The sequence below is a fragment of the Ahaetulla prasina genome, chromosome 2 (genome assembly GCF_028640845.1).
Source record: "Ahaetulla prasina isolate Xishuangbanna chromosome 2, ASM2864084v1, whole genome shotgun sequence".
Taxonomy (NCBI): domain Eukaryota; kingdom Metazoa; phylum Chordata; class Lepidosauria; order Squamata; family Colubridae; genus Ahaetulla; species Ahaetulla prasina.
In genome coordinates this window covers 13,169,267-13,175,876 of record NC_080540.1, presented here as the reverse complement: position 1 = coordinate 13,175,876, position 6,610 = coordinate 13,169,267, and positions in this window count along the sequence as shown.

Here is a 6,610-nt window from a genome sequence, read left to right as displayed (position 1 = left end):
ATGCTAACAGTCTCAAAGCATCTAAACAACTGAAGATTGACAAGTAGCTGTTGGCAAAGAAGCAAATGAGTAATCCTAATGAACATACCTAATACAGGTAGTCCTCAACTTACACTTGAGCCCCAAATTTCTGCTGCCAAGTGAGTCAGCTGTTAAGTGAGCTTTGCCCCATTTTAAATATCATGGGGGAAGAAGGGAATGAAAAAGAGGTTTTGGCAGGAAACAGGAGGAGAGCAGGGGAGAGAGAGAGGGCGAGAGGGATAGGTGAGTCTCTTTGGGGGCAGAGAAGCAGAGATGGGTTTCAGCAGGTTCTGACCAGTTCTGGAGAACCAGTAGCAGAAATTTTGAGTAGTTCGGAGAACCAGTAGTAAAAATTCTGCTGGCCCCATCCCCAACTATTTTCTGCCTCCTGAGTCCCAGCTGATCAGGAGGAAGTGGGGGTTTTGCAGTAACCTTCCCCTGGAGTGGGGAGGGAATGAAGATTTTACAGTATCCTTCCCTTGCCACGCCTACCAAGCCATGCCACACTCACCAAGCCACACCCACAGAACCGGTGGTAAAATTTTTTGAAACCCACCACTGCAGAGAAGGTAAGTGGGGCCTCCTGGTTCACCTGGTCTCCATCCTATCAACTGAGGGGGGGAAGCGGCGCATGAGGACGGGTTGAGGAAAGGGAGAGAAAGGAGTGGGGGGAAAGGTAGGGAAAAGTGTGAGGAAAGGATGAGAAAGGAGGAGGAGGACGAAGGAAAAAGAGATGGAGAGAAAGGGAGGCATGCAGGGGAATCAATGGAGGAGCAGAGACAGTGTCAGGAGAGACCAGCAAGCGGGTGAGTGGGGGAAGGGAGAGGAGAGAGAGGAAGAACTGGCTGAATAGCCATTTGATCACCACCCAACCATGTGAGGGAGCTGAGTGGAGTGGCAGCCACAAGTAATGGATGGTTGGAAAAGAAGGCAAGGGGAATCTATCACATGACTCGGGGACCGTCATAAATATGAGCCAATAGCCAAATGACTGAATTTTGATCAAGTAATCACGAGGGTGCTGCAATGGTCATAAGTGTGAAACACTGCCGTAAAGCACTTTTTAATGTCTATATACATTAAAAATGAGAAATATTAAAACACTTATTATTTGACTTCACATATGTCAAATTGAGAGCCACTCATCTAGCCCAACAGAATATCAAAAGGGATGGGGATTACAGCAAAGGTATTCCAAGGCATGTCAACAGCTTGTGAAAGATCCCTAAAATAATGATAATAATGACTCCAAAGTGCTGGAAATGTAATCAATATCAAGGTACCTTCTTTCATGTCTGGTGGATGTGCCCCGAAGTGAAAAGGTACTGGGTTATTATTATTATTATTATTTATTAAATTTCTATACCGCCCTTCTCCCGAAGGACTCAGGGCGGTTTACAGCCAACATAAAACAGTATTTATAAATAAAATTAAAAGAATATAAAAATCTAATTCAAATTGGCTAGCACCTATTAAAATTATTCAAAGAACAATAATAAAACCCCACTTAAAACAGTAGTACATTAGGCCAACACTGCGCAATGAAATAAAAAAGTCTGGAGCTCGCGTCGGAAGGTCCAGAGGTCGGGGAGTAATTGTAACCCCAGAGGAAGCTCATTCCAGAGAGTAGGTGCCCTCACAGAGAAGGCTCTCCCCCTGGGGGTCGCCAGCCCGCATTTTTGGCTGACGACACCCTGAGGAGACCCTCCCTGTGGGAGTGCACAGGTCGATGGGAGGCTATCGGTGGCAGCAGGCGGTCCCCTAAATAGCCCGGTCCTGTGCCATGGAGCACTTTAAAGGTGGTTACCAACACCTTGAATTGCACCCGGAAGACCACCGGCAACCAGTGCAGCCTACGCAGGAGGGGTGTTATATGGGAGACACGAGTAGCTCCCTCTATCACCCGCGCAGCCGCATTCTGGACCAGTTGGAGCCTCCGGGTGCCCTTCAAGGGGAGCCCCATGTAGAGAGCGTTACAGTAGTCCAGGCGGGAAGTGACGAGGGCATGAGTGACCATGCATAAGGAATCCCGGTCTATGAAGGGGCGCAACTGGCATATCAGGCACACCTGATAAAAAGCTCCCCTGGTGATGGCCGTCATGTGTTCTTCTAACGACAGGCGAGCATCCAGGAGAACGCCCAAGTTGCAGACCCTCTCCATAGGGGCCAATAACTCGGCTCCAACAGTCAGCGATGGAACCAGCTGACTGTACCGGGACGCCGGCATCCACAGCCACTCAATCTTGGAGGGATTGAGTCGGAGCCCGTTTCTCCCCATCCAAACCCGCACAGCCTCCAGACACCGGGACATCACGTCAACAGCCTCGTTGGGGTGGTCAGGGGTGGAAATGTACAGCTGAGTATCATCAGCGTACTGATGATATTGCACCCCAAAACCACGGATGATCTCACCCAGCGGCTTCATACAGATGTTGAACAGGAGAGGCAAGAGAACTGAACCCTTGTGGCACTCCACACGAGGCGCCTCGCGGCCGACCTCTGCCCCCCTGCCAACACCGTCTGCGACCGGTTAGAGAGATAGGAGGAGAACCACCGAAAAACAGTGCCCCCCACTCCCGGTCTCTCCAGCCATCGCAGCAGGATACCATGGTCGATGGTATCAAAAGCCACTGAGAGGTCTAACAGGACCAGGACAGAGGAACAACCCCTATCCCGAGCCCTCCAGAGATCATCTACCAACTCGACCAAAGCCGTCTCCGTGCTGTACCCAGGTCGGAAGCCGGATTGGAACGGGTTTAGATAGACAGTTTCATCCAGGTACCGGGTAATCTGACGCGCCACCACACTTTGAACAACCTTCGCCACAAAGTGAAGGTTGGAGACAGGACGGTAATTCAATAAAATAGCTGGATCCAGGGAAGGCTTCTTGAGAAGGGGCCTCACCACCGCCTCTTTCAAGGTGGACGGGAAGACACCCTCCCTCAAAGAAGCGTTGACAATTCCCTGTAGCCAGCCTTGTGTAACCTCCTGTGTGGCCAGTACCAACCAGGACACGGGTCCAATAAACATGCCTTCATTCAGCCTCCCTAGTATCCTGTCCATGTCCTCGGGAGTCACAGAATCAAACTCATCCCAGATAACATCATCAAGAACAGCCTCCATCATCCCACATTAAGATACATGTTAAGATACAGGGATGGCTACAGGATATAACAAAATGCCAAACTGAACTCAACCCAGAAACATTTCTCTTGGGAATGCTTAAGACAAAACTTGATAAAAAAACAAGATATTTGACTTTGCACATTCTAACAGTAGCAAGGATTGTGTTCACGCAATATTGGAAACTCAATAGCATACCACCAGAGAGTCTGATTATCCAAAAAGTATATGATTGAGCAGAAATGGATAGGCTTACCATAGAATTACAAGAAAAAGAAGATTCGGAATATTATGCAGTCTGGGAAAATTGGTACACATGGACAATCAATAGAAATAGAAAACAATATATATATATAAGGCTATTGATGATTAGATGTATACAATGTATATAGAAATTATATGGAAGGTAGATTCGAAATATACAATAATGTCACGGTTCTGTTGAATATGTACACTTGTTATGAAAAAAGAAAATCGTAATAAAAATATTTTTTTAAAAAAAATTGATAATAATGATTATTTTGCCTGGAGAAAGTATGAAAAGAAATATTTGTATGTGGATTTTTTTTATGCAAGCAGTTTGAATGGAGGATAAATGTGTAAGCATACTGATGTGTAAATGCCTGTGTGTGTTGACTCCCTATCCCCAGGTTGTGAAAGGGGTTAATTATTTTGATTCCCTTTCTTATAAAGAAACCCAGCGCTCTTGTCAGGCTGCCTCTGATTATATTTAGGAAAGAATACACCTTGACTTCATTTGCAAATAAAGAAAAGTACTTTTACTAGATACATCATGACTGCAGCAGTATAAAGTTGGATCTGAGACAAAATATGGCTAACATTCCATATCCCATCGTTAGTCCCTCCTCCCCCAAGAGGTCAGTAGGTCTGGTCCAATGCCAGCTCCTTCTCGCCCCCCCCCCCCCAATCTTCTTCCGCAGGTCTCTGGCTGTAAATCATCTCAGGAATGCAACGTTCCTGTTGAATGCAAACTATCAATCTCCCCTCCCCTTTATCTCATGTCAGACGACACTAACTACTGAATATAAAGAGTACAAAAGTATGTGAGGATTGGAGTGGAGCTCTTCCGGTTATCCTGGAGGACTCTGAGACTGGTCTGCTACCCCCTACTTTACTAATGGAAAGGGGGTGCCCCAGACAAGGAGATCCCAGAGAAGGGGGGAGGCTGAGGAACAACGTAATCAAACAGTGAGTGACTCTTGTGATATCCAACCTCATTCAAAGCTGAAACTGGAGATGCAGGCTCCGCTCAGAGAAAATATAGTGGTAGGAGGAGGAAACAGATTCCACTGAGTGCTAGTTTACACACCAGTTTCTACTTCAGACCTTTATAACTGGAAGCAGCAAAATCCCAGTTATAAGGAAGACCCAGATAAAATGCACTCTCTGTTCTTACCTGTTATAAGGACACATATGCTATACTGGTCATAAGTTTGTAACTCTGTCATAAGTCACTTTAATGTCTATAAGGTAAAGGTAAAGATTCCCCTCGCACATACGTGCTAGTTAGTCGTTCCTGACTCTAGGGGGGCAGTGCCCATCTCCGTTTCAAAGCTGAAGAGCCAGTGCTGTCCGAAGACGTCTCCGTGGTCATGTGGCCAGCATGACTTAATGCCAAAGGCGCACGGAACGCTGTTACCTTCCCACCAAAGGTGGTCCCTATTTTTTCTACTTGCATTTTTACATGCTTTCGAAACTGCTAGGTTGGCAGAAGCTGGGACTAGTAACGGGAGCTGTTTAGTAGTAGTAGTACAGTAATTGCAGTCATATTAGTGGTGCTTTCCTTCCTTGGGAATCTCCCCCTCCAGGAAAAATGAAATATTTGGGGGAATATTAATAGAGGCAAAATATTATATTTCTCCAAAGGAGAAATGGAGAAACATGTTCTTGGAGGCAGAAAGCAGCCCCCAGTCTTTCCTAATATTCCACAGCAGATGCTGGCACATAAGGAGATAATGAACTGATTGAAAGAGGAAGCCAACTATCTAGATGGCTCCATTCATAAGCAAAGCAAACTGCCAGCAGAAGTCCATTCAAGACAGGACATTTTGAAATCCCTTACAGCAATTTTGACAGCTAACAAAATCAGAGTGATAGGATTAGAGCAAGCAGCCACAAACCAAAAATCTAACACAGGACATAGCCATCAGCCACAATAAGAATTATCCTTTTGAGAACACAAAGCCCATATTGCACAAATCTCAAACATCAAAGTTACAGAAACAGTAAAGATCCCACTCATTCAGCCATTTGGTCAGCTGTCCCAGAATCACATGCTGCTGGTGGTTCTGCTTCATCAATAAACGGAACCTCTTTCCAATCAGCCTCCAGGTTATTTTCAGCATCTTTCTATCAGTTTGGAACTGATCCAGAAGGATTTTTCTTCCAACCCTTCCTTCCTTCCTTCCTTCCTTCCTTCCTTCCTTCCTTCCTTCCTTCCTTCCTTCCTTCCTTCCTTCCTTCCTTCCTTCCTTCACCTGGTGCCAAAATAATGCCACAATGGCAGTGTGAAATTGTGTGAAATCCACAATTTTTACTACCAGTTCTGTAGGAGTAGCTTGGTGGGCGTAGTGTGGCTTGGTGGGTGTGGCAGGGAAAGGATACTGCAAAATCTCCATTCCCACCCCACTCTGGGGCCAGCCAAAGAACTGGCATTTGCCAGTTCTCCAAACTACTCAAAATTTCTGCTACTGGTTCTCCGAACTACTCAAAATTTTCACTACAGGTTCTTCGAACTTCTCAAAATTTCTGCTACCGGTTCTCCAGAGCATGTCAGAACCTGCTGGATTTCACCCCTGTGCTGTGTGTGCCATCTGGGGAGAGCATTCTATAAACGAGGTTCCACAACTGAAAAGGCAACGTAAAGGAGGGGGCGGGGGAATGTCCATGTCCCTTCAGGGACCCTATTGTGACTAAGAAAGCCTACCCAAAAAGTCCTTGAACAAAGAGCCTATAAGAAGTTCTCCACCCGTCCAATTCCTCTACCCCCAGATACGTCCCCCCTGTCCTAGGTTGGCCTGAGACTACTAATTACTCTCTATCCATCTTTTGCCTTAAGGGACCCCTTCGGTCTAACTTTTTAGAATAGAATAGAATAGAATAGAATTTTTTATTGGCCAAGTGTGATTGGACACACAAGGAATTTATCTTGGTGCATATGCTCTCAGTGTACATAAAAGAAAAGATACGTTCATCAAGGTACAACATTTACAACACAATTGATGGTCAGTATATCAATATAAATCATAAGGATTGCCAGCAACAAAGTTACAGTCATAAGTGGAAAGAGATTGAAGATTTTCATCAAGTGATGCTGGCTCAGGAATTCGGGCAGTTGAAGTCCACAAGTCATAAAGGAACCATGGTTCCCCACCTCTGCTTTAGCAGGATGCTTTTGTCAATAAATGATGGTCCCCCCCCAAGATTTTTTGCTTCTCCCCAGTTT